The sequence below is a fragment of the Hylobates moloch genome, unplaced genomic scaffold (genome assembly GCF_009828535.3).
Source record: "Hylobates moloch isolate HMO894 unplaced genomic scaffold, HMol_V3 SCAFFOLD_24, whole genome shotgun sequence".
Classification (NCBI taxonomy): domain Eukaryota; kingdom Metazoa; phylum Chordata; class Mammalia; order Primates; family Hylobatidae; genus Hylobates; species Hylobates moloch.
This window is the reverse complement of record NW_026652299.1, coordinates 17,076,341-17,089,667: the sequence shown is the minus strand read 5'-3', so window position 1 is coordinate 17,089,667 and position 13,327 is coordinate 17,076,341. Positions and strand designations below refer to the sequence as shown.

At 42.7% G+C, this 13,327-nt stretch overlaps 1 protein-coding gene across 1 annotated transcript in view; it reads right to left on the bottom strand.

Annotated features, from left to right (window-relative positions):
* The window catches only part of TMEM163 (transmembrane protein 163), a 259,455-nt gene that overhangs the window by 221,818 nt on the left and 24,310 nt on the right, over positions 1 to 13,327 (bottom strand). The gene's annotated exons all lie outside the window — the stretch shown is intronic.

Below are 13,327 nucleotides of genomic sequence, written 5' to 3'. Positions count from 1 at the left end.
GCCTGATGATATATACCACTCCCCCGATTCTCTTAACAAATGTTGAAGTGAGCACCTTCTATCTGCAAGTAAATCAAAAGATGTATCAGGCATAAACCTTCCACTGAGAGGCTTCATTAGTGAAGGTTACAGACATACTACCACCTACAGGCAAAATGAGCCCCAGCTAAAACCACAGGCAGCAGTGCTGTGGGATGGTAATTATTAGTAATTCTATGAGCATGAGTGAAGGCTCAGGTGGTGCCTTGAAGGAGCTGAAGGTTTTTCCAAGGCCAAGGACAATGGGAAGAGGCTTTTCTTCTGAGGGAACCCCATGAGCAAGGGGCACCTCGGAGTCTGAGCTATCAGCCAATGAGGCTGCACTTCAGAGGTATCAAATAAAAGGGCACAAGAATAGGATGGAGCCCCACACCCTCAGTGTTTTGGGAACACAGAGAGATACCTTAAAAGCAGGCCGGGCGAAGTGGCTCATGCCTGTAATCCCAGCACTTTGGGAGGCCGAGGCAGGTGGATCATGAGGTCAGGAGATCGAGACCATCCTGGCCAACATGGTGAAACCCAATCTCTACTAAAAATACAAAAATTAGCCAGGCGGGGTGGTGGGCATCTGTAGTCCCAGCTACTAGGGAGGCTGAGGCACAAGAATTGCTTGAACCCGGGAGGCGGAGGTTGCAGTGAGCCAAGATTGTGCCACGGCACTCCAGCCTGGGAGACAGAGCGAGACCCTGTCTCAAAAAAAAAAAGAAAGAAAAAGAAAAAGCAGAATGAATTAGCTCCCAAGAGCATGGCCTACACAAACACGGCACTCCAAGAACGTCTATCCTCTCCCACCTAACTCTCAAACTTCATGTCCACACCTTGCTGATGTCATACTAAAATAGAAAAGGAACTACTTCTCCAAATCTTCCCTTGGGTGCTGAGTTGACAAGGTAATTGACAGAATACGTCTTCTCTCAAGGGTCAAACAGTATTAACGCTTAAAGATCCTGGCTGAGTCAGCTTCCGAAGCCACTCATTGCATCTTAAAGATGTCTGACCCTTAAAAATAACTGTTTCTAAAATTCCCATTTAGTTGCTCTAGATTTCCACTATAAACCCACCACTCACAATTCTCTTGCTTTATATAAGTCATCATAATATCCTAACAGCACATTAATTTCTAATCCAGAAAGAGCTGTGAGTAGGTAGAAAACAACAAACCAATCATTGGATCTGTAACTTGAAGTCTTTTTATCATGAGCAGTTTTGGGAGAGCAATTTTGCTCTTTGCTAAGTGAAGCAATTCAGAATGCTAGGAATACTAAATTATGGAAATGAATTATTTATGAGTAATAATGCATAATTTAGCATAATGTTACTATTTGAGTTATAAAATAAGGTATTTTCAAGAAAAGTCACTGTAAGGTCCAAGGTTAGCCTAATTAGATCTGGAGAACCCCTCACCACAGCTCCCGCTTTCCCACTTGCCCCCATCAGCATTTTATGCAATCATTATAAAACTTACAAAGGGAACATGGAAGAAACACAACCAAAACTAGGAAAGAATTCTCTGTCCAAAAATAAAACATACAATCATCATTAAACCCATTTTCTGAAACGACCACCTCATAGATTCTTGAGTATGATTACACTCTCCATTACCTATTTAGGGACAGCAAATAGGTTTTGCATTCACTTGTACTTTTTCATTACAAGAAATGGAGATTCCAACCCCAAATGGCCTAAGCAAAAAAGGAAATGTATTGACTCATATCACACACACCAACAAATGTCTAGAACAAGACTATCTTCAGCTATAGCTTGATCTAATGACTCTGCCAGCTGTATACCTGTCTGTCCTGATCACAGAAATGGCTGCCACAGGTCCTGGTGTCACACCCAGAGTCCAGCCAGGAGAAAGGAGTGGCATCTGGGTCCACTTGTCTCTTTTATCAAAAAAGGACAAACCTTCCCTGAACCCAGCTGCCCTCCCCACCCCAGCCTGATAAGCCTCTACTCACATCTCACCTGCCAGAAGTTTTCCATAGCCACCTGGACTGCAGGAAAGTCTGGGGAAGAGAAAAGGTAAAAAGCTTTTAAAGTGAATGGCTTATCCAACCTCCACAGAAGGTGGAGGAAGGGAGAGGAAGCCGTGTATATGGGTTGCGAAGCCTACCCCCAGGCTCAACCATGCAGCCTAGAGCCTAAAAAGCAATTCGTACATATTAAAGCAGGATGATGTTGGCTTCCAGGCGCAGAACCCCAGTCAAAAGAAAGAACGGCTAGGTTATATGACAGCTGACCCACGAGTTGTGTTTTCTGTATTATAGAGCTGTCAAAAAGCAAAGGACTACTTGACCAGAGAGTAAAAGAAAACTCACCAACTAAAAATTTTTCAAAGGCAATGATTGACTTATGGGGCCGAAAAGGAGATAGAATCATAGCATGCTACTCAGCTCATCATGATACAATTTTTATGCAGTAAAAATTATAAATACATTTGATACAAATTTAACCAAAGATTGTAATATTAAGAAATTTGGAGGAGCAGAAGTGAAAAGCTGTGAAGGATCAGAGATTTTACCCTACTTGCAAGGTAACAAGTTAATCAGCCAGTTTCATGAATGCTGGCAGAAGACATGAGATTTTTGGGTCAGAGACAAAGGATGATTTATTACTCACAGCAATAGTAGTAGCCAGAGAATCAGCATTTCTGCCTTGGTTCCCTAAGTCCCCATTCCCCTGGCCATCCAAAGAAGTGCAGGTGAAAATTGCAGACACAGTGAGTTACACTACAGGAGAGGAACCCAAGCTTAGGGAAGCTGATTTTTTCACAATGGGCAATAAGCCCATAGCATCTCTATCTTCCAAAGCTGTAAGCAAACTGCCTTTTGCTCTGGCGGAAGACACTATATCATCCAAGACTATACAAACATCCTTGAAAAAACAGTCAGAAAGCGAGTTAATACCTCTACTTGCAAGATGGCCTGAAATGTGTGAGACCCAGGAAGAATCCTCTCCCAGAAAGGAAGAGAGTAAAAATCTCCACTTGCTAAAATAGGTCCACAGAAATGCCAAAACGTGATGGCTTTTAGAAATGGGGTTGACAAAAAAAAGCACAGATAAAATATTGGGAAGAGTTGCTTCTTGGGTAAGAAGTAGCCATGGGAGGTGGAGAGAGGGAAAAGGACCCACAGGGATCCGTTTTTTGTAATCAACTTTAGCGCTATTTCACTTACATCATGAGCACATATTATGCTGATAAACAAAATCAATGTTAAAATATGTATAAGTTTAATAACAATGCACAATGAATGTATATTCATCTGTATATACAATTTCAACAATGTCATGAAAACGCTGAACACCAGAGGCCTCTCTAAAAGTGATGCAGTGTGGCTGTGACAAAGTGAATATGGCGAAGGTGGCAAAACTCAGTCTTAAATGGCATTCAAATGTGCAATGCATGATTCAGGTAACAGCTCAGTAAAGTTATTCCAAGTGGAGGTCAATTCTTCATAAATTACATACTGTGACCAACACCCTACTTAGGTACCCTGGACTTTTTCATCAGAAAAGACATCAGTGTGGTAAAAGGCAGAACCTAGTTTATCAACCAATAATGTAATGTTTAACTCTATGCAAGGCACCATGGGACGACATAAAAATATCAAGACAATTCCCAAACTTAAGGAGCTTAATTATTGGTTGCCAACAGCACCCACCAACTCTAATTAACAAACAGAAAAGGGATTTACACGGGGAAGAGTTCTGAGTTCAGCTGACTGGAAGACTGGCAAAACAAGCTCAGGAAGGGCATAGGAACCAAGGAAGGCCAGATACTGGAAACACAGCAGAGAGCATGGCCAGACCACTCCAATGACAAAGCCACCACCGGCCGCCCAACACCAAGGCACCTGACTTCTGGCTGTGCAGCGAGCTCCCCACCGCGCATCAGACACTGCTGCCATCTCCAATGCGAAGGAACCTCAAAAGACACTCCTGCCAGACTCAAAATCCCAAGCAGGAACTTCTCACTGGTTCTGCTTCAGTTATGTGCCTCGGCCTGAGCTGCAAGCATCTTGAGAAATAAGTTTCTTCCGGCCTCCCAGAGCCCTGCTTCCCCTCCCACCAAGACACAAATGGTGGCTGTCTCCGAACTCATGAAAGAGGTTCAAAGGACGGCCACCAGAAAACAAATCAAAATGAATGTCACCTTGGTGGGTGTACAGAATACACATAAAAAGTCAATAATCGACCTATGACAAATTAGAAATAATCTCTCTAGTCCTTATAAATTTCCTCCTTATACAATTTCCTAGATTCTCTCAGTCCTTCTACCGGGGAATACATTAATCTTCAAAATATTCCTAAACAGGAAAGAGTAATTAGGTAATACATTACTTGGAGTTTGGAAGAGAAATAATTTTAGTTCTCCCACCACCCAAATCCCTCGGCTGTAACTATTTCTCCACTGCAGACATTCATAGACACTCTACATATTTCCTGCAATAGACATTGAGCAGCAATGGAAGAAATGGACCTTCAATCTTCATCAAAGTATTAATCCTGTTCTAATATCTTATAATACTAAGAAACAGATCGTCTTCCTTTCAGGACTCAGACACACCGCCCCACCCCCTCCTCCCTGCTACCACACACGCACACTCTCTTTGGAACTATAGCATCCACTAGGCACATGTAGGTACTGAGTACGTGAAACGTGGCTAGGTGGCTAGTCCAAATTGAAATGTGCTCCATGTGTAAAGCACACACTGGATTCCAAAGATTTCACATGAAAAATAGAATGTAAAATATCTCAGTAATTCTTATATTTTATTACCAAGTATAATATTTTGGATATACTGGGATAAATAAAAATATCAGCAAAATTAATTTTATGTTTCTTTTTACTTCTTTGTTTAATGGAGTGCCTAAGTGGTTTTTGTTTTTGTTTTTTTTTTGAGATAGAGTCTCGCTCTGTCACCCAGGCTGGAGAGCAATGGCGTGATCTTGGCTCACTGCAACCTCTGCCTTCCAGATTCAAGTGATTCTCCTGTCTCAGCCTCCCAAGTAGCTGGGATTACAGGCATGCACCACCACACCTGGATAAGTTTGTATTTTTAGTAGAGATGGGGTTTCACCATGTTGGTCAGGCTGGTCTCAATCTCCTGACCTCAGGTGATCTGCCTGCCTCGGCCTCCCAAACTGCTGCGATTACAGGCGTGAGCCACCATGCCTGGAGACAATTTTTAATTACACATTCGAGTCACATTTGTGACTAGAATTATATTTTGTTTCTATTGGACAGTGCTGGTCCAGAGACTCAGCTCACTTCCCCAAATGACTAGCACTGTGACATCCTCTCCAATGCCCACTCCCGAGAGGCCTGCTGCCACTCAAAGGAACTCAGAGGTACAGAAACTTCCAGGGAGGCCTGCTCCAGGGATGGGGCTTCCTTGAGGAAAACAAGACGAGAGAGGTGGGGGAAACGTTCACAGTTCATCTTTCCCTAGTGCACGTGAATGAGTTCAGAGGGAACGATACAGTTAGAAAAACTAATAGCTTGTGCTTTTATGACCAAATGTTATGGCTTCCTAAATTTTAACAGCCAAATGTACCATAAAGTTACACATTTTAACTTTATTTCAAATGAACACCCAAGCAAATATAGGTCCCCATCAAAAATGTGGTTTCTCCAAAGAACGGCATGCAGAGCCCAAAAGTAAAAGTCAACTTGCTCCTTTGCGGTTTGTTTGTTTGTTTGTTTGTTGTTTGTTTGTTTGTTTGTTTGTTTTTTGAGGCAGAGTCTCACTCTGTCACTCAAGCTGGAATGCAGTGGTGTGATCTCAGCTTACTGCAACTTCCACCTCCTAGGTTCAAGCAACTCTCGTGCCTCAGCCTCTGAAATAGCCAGGACTACAGGCACGCACCACCATGCCTGGCTAATTTTTGTATTTTTAGTAGAGACAAGACTTCGGCATGTTGGCCAGGCTGGTCTCCAACTCCTGACCTCAAGTGATCCACCCGTCCCAGCCTCCCAAAGTGCTGGGATTATAGGGGTGAGCCACCGTACCCGGCCTCTTTGTATTTATATACACTGGATATCCATCAATTTATCAAACTTTACCTACATCAGCAATTTTTTTTTTTTGGAGACAGAGTCTCACTCTGTCACCCACGCTGGAGTGCGGTGGCATGATCTCAGCTCACTGTAACCTCCACCTCCTGGGTTCTAGTGATTCTCCTGCCTCAGCCTCCTGAGTAGCTGGGATTACAAGTGTGTGCCACCACACCTGGCTAATTTTTTAATTTTTAGTAGAGACAGGGTTTCACCATGATAGCCAGGCTGGTCTTGAACTCCTGACCTCAAGTGATCCGCCAGCCTCGGCCTCCCAGTGCTGGGATTACATGTGTGAGCCACCACACCCAGCCTATATCAGCAATTTATAAAGGAGAAAGTCACAAATCAAGGTGAAGGATGGATTTAATTTTTCACAAGAAAAGCCACTGAATTCTTCAGAGCCTTGAGCAAACTATCAAAAAACCCAATCCTTCCCTCTGACACAATTAAGAACTTCATGACTTTGACTTTCTTTACACAGCTGTCCTCAAGACTGACTAATTAGACCTTGTATAATCACAGTTGTGGCCATTCCCACCAGTGTAAAGCCTAATACTAGCAAAATGCAAATATCAGTGAAACAGAAATACACTACTAAAGTAAAGACAGGGCCCTGGATAATGACTTTGAGAGACAACTTCCTCATTCATTTATTCAAGAAACCCTGACTACCCATCTACCTGGTCCAGGCAATCGGTGCCCCAGGGGTGGGTGACAAAAGGGAGGAGATCAGGTCCTGCACTCCAGGTGCTCACAGTGTGGCTGGCGGGAATGGTAGTCAGGGGTGGGGGAGGCACTCTGCCGATCACTGGGGAGATAGGAGGGCAGTGGTTCATACAAACAGCAGTGAGGGCCTGAGCAAGGAGCAGCTAACTCTTCCAGAGCAGGACTTCGGGGAGAACAGGGGAGAAATCAAAACGCCTGGTGAGTTCCAAGAACAAGGGTAGCAAAGCCCCCCTCTTCATCTCTCTGCTGCTAGCCTTCTACAGAAAAGGGGATCTCGAGTCAGCACCTGTCATTCCACAAGTAGACCCGCGTCCCTGGAGGAGCAGTCAAGTCACTGAGTCTGCCTACTGTAGGCACCAAACATCAAGAAGCCCTTGGGGCTGCACTGAGAGCCCCATTCTCCAAATCAGGTTTCTCAGCCATGAAGCTGATACTTTGCTTTCCCTCTGTTTGACTCCTCTGGTTCTGAACTTGGGAAGAGAAAATGAATGTTATTCATTGTATTTCCAAACAACTCTACTGTAAATACACACACACGTGCATGTACACATACACATGTGCTCATACAGACACGCACACATGCGCACATACACCCTTGTCAGACAACCCTGGGTGCCGCCAGGCTTCTCCAACAGACAGCACTACGCTGACAGTTCCTTTCCTTCTCCAATGCTCATGCCCATCTCTTGGCAACCTGGCTTCCTTGTTTACCCCTCTGACAAAATGTTCTCTGCAGGGTCACAAAGTGACCTCCTAAACACCAACTCCAATGAACAGTCTCCTCAGCCTTGACCCTGGCTGGCATGTAACATCACTGGTCACACCTTCTTGAAGTGTTGTATCTGCCTTTCTGTATCCTTGTACAATCCTTGCTCCACATCCTAATCCCTAGGACCTGTGCACATTACCTTAATAAGCAACAAATAGGATTGAGGCAGGGGCTGCAGTGGATATCTTTGCAGATGTGATTAATTTCAGAACCTTAGCAGGAGTGATGACCCTGAGTTATCCAGGTGGGCCTTAAATGCCATCACAAGTGTCCTCATAAGAGACAGGTGGAGGGAGATTTGACACAGGGAGAAACAGAGATTTGAAGATGCCAGCCTTAAAGACTGGAGTGATGTGCCCATGAGCCAAGGAATGCCAGCAGCCACCAAGAACAGAAGAAACAAAGAAAGTATTCTTTCCTACAGCTCTGCAGGAGCACAGCCCTGCTGACCCTTCACTTCAGCCCAGCGATCCTGGTTTTCGACTTCTGGTCTCCAGAAATGTGAAAGAATAAATAGATCTTGTTATTAGAAGCCACCAAGTTTGCAGTCATTTGTTACAACAGCCAGAGAAAATGATTACATTCCCTTCAACTTTTCTGACCTCTATGTCTTCCACTGGTTCCTTATCATCTTCCTACCCCAAGAGAAGTCATTCTCCAAATTCTGTCCTTTGCCGTTTCCCCTCCTTAGTCTGCTTGGGCTGCAATAACAAAATACCACAGGCTGGGGGACTTTAACACTGTGAATTTATTTCTCACAGCTTTGGAGGCTGGAAGTCCAAGATCCAGGGGCCAGCAGGGTTGGTGTCTGGGGAGGGCTCCCCATGGGTTCCAGATGGCTGCCTCCTCACTGCGTCCTCACACAGCCATTCCTCAGTGCAGAGGGTGGAGGCAGAGAGGAAGCAAGCCCTCTGGTGTCTCTTCTTATAAGGGCACAATCCCATCACGAGAGTCCTGCCCTCATCACCTCATCATCCTCATGACCTTGTGTAAACTGAGCCACCTCCCAAAGCCTCCCCCTCCAAATACCATCACACTGTGGGTGACAGCTTCACATATTTATTTCGAGGGATACAATTCAGTCCAAAGCAGTTCCTCTCTCCTCCTCATGATCCCAGGCTACTTCACCCATTCACCACACTGCCTCAGTCACTGCCCTAAAGCAAAACACTCCCAACTCCATCTTTCTTCCAGCACCTCAGTCACATTCCAGTTGCACGTTTCCAACTGATCATCAGTTGTCTCCTTCCCAAAGTACTGCCAGGCCATAACCCAGCATCTTCACACTGAAGACATCTCTGGACCTCCCTGTACCTCAGCCTCCGCAGTGCCACAGAACCCTTGCTTTGTCTCTAATCCCTTATTTCTTCTAGAGATTCCGCCATCCCCATCCTCTAGGCTCTGGAACTCTTTACTCTCCTTCTTCATCCAGAAACCTTGAGTATTAGCAGATACTGATATGGGCCCTGCTTGAAGAGTAAGACATTTAAAAAAATAAATTTTAACATTGTTTTAAAACTCCAGCAATTGTAGGTGATCAAAAACTGAAACCTTGCCAGGCACGGTGGCTCATGCCTGTAATCCCAGCACTTTGGCAGGCCAAGGCGGGTGGATCACCTGAGGTCAGGAGTTCGAGACCAGCCTGGCCAACATAGTGAAACCCCATCTCTACTAAAAATAGAAAAAAATTAGCCGGGCCTGGAAGCATGTACCTGTAATCCTGGCTACTCAGGAGGTTGAGGCAGGAGAATTGCTTGAGCCCAAGAGGCAGAGGTTGCAGTGAGCCAAGATTGTAACACTGCACTCCAGCCTGGGCAACAAGAGCAAAAACTCCATCAAAAAAAAAAAAAAAAAAAATCCTGAAACGGAGCCTATAGCATGACAGAGCTTTTAAAAACAAATCAACCTTGACCTGCTTTGTTAGGAATTACTGTGAATTCCACACCTGTCAGGTAGCAGGTCTACTATATTCTCTGTTGATGACATGACTTAGAAGACACCTCTGGGCACTGCTTTAAACAGGACACCTTTAGGTCCAGACAAGGTTGGCCAGGAGAGTGGGTTCCCTCCTACATAAGGAACAGCTGAAGAGTCTGAGGATGTTCAGTCTTTGGAAGAGGTGACAAGACAACACAATAAGCTCGCACTGCAGATCTGTCTTGTGGACAGTGGAGATGGGTCCCATGGTTGAGAGTACAGGCTCTGAGTCAAGGAGGGCAGAGTGTGAATACTCTATCTCTTATGAGCTTGGAAACTTAGGAAAGCTCCCTAACTTTTCTAAGTCTTAAAATCCCCATCTACAAAGTGGGGATGATAATGTTACCTCAGGGCAATGTTGCAAGAATGAAGTGTGATCATCTATGTGAAGCACTTAGCACAGTGCCCAGCATACTATGTACTTGCTAAGTGTTAGCTAAGAAAATAATGACTATAAAAGAGGAGTTAGAAAAAGGTAAACCATTCAATTAACCATTAAAAAAGCTTTCTGAAATTGGGACTGGGTAACATAAACTGGGTCTCACTAAGTTATTAGAATCCCAGTACTAGAAGTATTCAAACAAAAGCTGAAGAACTATTGGAATTGACCTAAAGAAGGTCATGAATCTCTAATGATGGCATCTGGGAAGAATGGTGCTGCCAATACTGGAGAACTAAAGGACTAGTGTCATTAGCGTGGTGACTTTATCACTTAAAGGTACTGAGATTTACTTACCACTAAGAACTTATTCTTATTTCACCAGAAATAAATCACATCTGTCCTTGCTTTGGACAAAAAATGGCCATCTTTTGTAATGCAGAATTCATTCCCTAAGAATGCTCTCTTTATGGGACATGTAAAGTTTAAGCTTCTCCTTTCAGGAGACTGGTACATCAATTACTCTGTAATAAATATCTATTCAGTTCTGATACCATATCTCCTCATTCACACTGAAGAATAACCTGGGATTAGATCCAAACTCTCACAAAATGACTATATACACACATTACTCTTTAAAAAATATAGCAGAAAGTTTCCATTTTGAAAATGTACTTTATCAAATAAACAAAGATCAACTGACATCTAAAAATACTACAATGTCTCTAAGTATAATTAACTGGAATGCCAGAAATCTCCCTGGATAAATGAAAGCATAATGTAAAAGGGACCCAGGTAAAAAGAAATACAAACTCCACGGTTTTCTGGAAAGAAAAAAAAATGGTGGTGAACGTTTTTTAATTTACTGAATTCCTCCTTAAAGACATCAGAAAACTAGAATAGCAAAACCAAAACAAAGCTAATACTTTTAGAGAACTAAATGATGGAAAGGAGGAAAAAAAAATTTTTTTTTGAGACGGAGTCTCGCTCTGTCACCCAGGCTAGAGTGTAGTGGTTCAATCTCAGCTCACTGCAACCTCCGCCTCTCGGATTCAAGCAATTCTCCTGCCTCAGCCTCCTGAGTAGCTGGGATTACAGGTGCCCATCACCACACCTGGCTAATTTTTTGTATTTCCAGTAGAGATGGGGTTTCACCATGTTGGCCAGGCTGGTCTTGAACTCCTGACCTCAGGTGATCCACCCATCTCAGCCTCCCAGTAGCTGGGATTACAGGCGTGAGCCACTGTGCCCAGGCAAATTTTTAATCAAAAAGAAATGAAAAATAAAAATGATGTGGAAAAAAATACTAGATATAAATGACAAGCCAAAAAGAGCCAACATACATACATTATAAATCCCTAAGGAATTAAAGCAACAGAACAGAGCAAGTACTAAAAACTGTAGTTTTCTTGAAATAGAAAGACATGAAACTACCTTTTACCTGAAAAAAGTTAACCCAGAAGAGCTATCACCAAGACTCGTTGTTTTATATAGTGTTTTCTGTGCACAAAGTTCTTCTTAGTCAGCTTGAAGTTAAATTGTTTGAGGTTTCTATTCACGGTTTGTGCTTTCTGTGTCTTAAATTCAGAAGCCTTTCTTTTACTTCCAGGTCAAACAGAGAGTCTCATATTATTGTTTAAAAGTTTTGGCCGGGCACCATAGCTCATGCCTGTAATCCCAGCACTTTGGGAAGCCAAGGCAGGCAGATCACCTGAGGTCAGGAGTTCCAGACCAGCCTGGCCTACATGGCGAAACCCCGTCTCTACTAAAAATACAAAAAATTAGCCAGGCGTGGTGGTGGGTGCCTGTAATCCCAGCTATCAGGAGACTGAGGCAGGAGAATTTCTAGAACCCAGGAGGCGGAGGTTGCAGCAAGTCGAGATCATGCCATTGCACTCCAGCCTGTGCAACAAGAGCAAGACACCGTCTCAAAAAAAAAAAAAAAAAAAAAAAAAAAACCAAGTTTAAATTCTTTCTTTTCAGGTTTAGTTTCTTAAATCACATGGAATTTATATTTGTATATGTGGGAGGTACAAACTTATTTTAGTTTTTCCATATAGACAGCCAATTGTGGTGGTATCATTATTTCCCTCCCTGATGTGTGATGCTACCTCTCTCACATATCCAATTTCCATATATGTGGTTACTATTTCTGGACTCCCTGTTCAACTTTCCTGGTCTATTTGTCCCTAAAAATATCACAATCTCAACTGCCCTAGTTTTAGAAGTTTTGAGATATATATGCATCTTGTTCTTGAAAATTATCTTGACTATTCTTAGCCCTTTATTCCTCCATCAACATTTTAGAGCTTACCAACTGCATTGGAAAAAACCTATTGGAATTCTTAGTGAAATTGCATGTATTAGGGTTAATATAAGGAGAAATGACATCCTTATTAGATTGTCTTTCCACTTCTGAACATGACATTTCTCTCTATTCAGATCTTATTTTATCATTTTAATAGCATTTTATAATTTTCTTCATGAAGGAATTATACCTATATTAGATTTATTCCTTTTGGTTTGTTGCTATGAGAAATGATATCATTATAAAAATTAAAAATGTATTACTATGTTGCTATTATATAAGAATATATTTGATTTTAGTATATTAAACTTCTACCCATCCCCAGCAGCTTTGTTGGAATTTCTTACTTCTAATAGTATCTGCAGAATCCCTTGGCTTTTCTTTTGTTTTGCTCTTGTCACCCAGACTGGAGTGCAATGGCATGATCTCAGCTTACTGCAACCTCCACCTCCCAGGTTCAAGCGATTCTCCTGCCTCAGCCCCCCGAGTAGCTGGGATTACAGGCACCCGCCACCATTCCCAGGTAATTTTTGTATTTTTAGTAGAGAGGGGGGTTTCGCCATGTTGGCCAGGCTAGTCTCGAACTCCTGGCCTCAGGTGAGGTCTCCCAAAGTTCTGGGATTATAGGTGTGAGCCACCATGCCCGGCTTCCCTTAGCATTTCTACGTAGAGCTATGGAAAGCTCTATATTGACTATCGTATCTATAAAGCTCTATGTAGACTATAATATCCACAAGTAATTATGGTTGCTTTTTTCCTCCCCAATCCATATACAGTATCTTTCTTTCTTTTGCTTGGCCTACTATACTGGCTAGGACATCACGTATAATAATGAGGAGAAGTGGTAACAGCAGACATCCTTATCTTCATTTTAGATTTTAAAGGGCTGAGTCTACCTAATTTACCAGTTACAATTAATATTTTAGGTTAAATAACCTTTATCAGAAATTCCCAGCCTAGTTGCTAAAAGTTTTTATCTTGTCTTGAATTTTATTAAATGCTTTTTGTATTGAGAGATACTATAGGTTTTTTCACAAATTTTTTTTTTTTTTTTTTTTTTTTTTT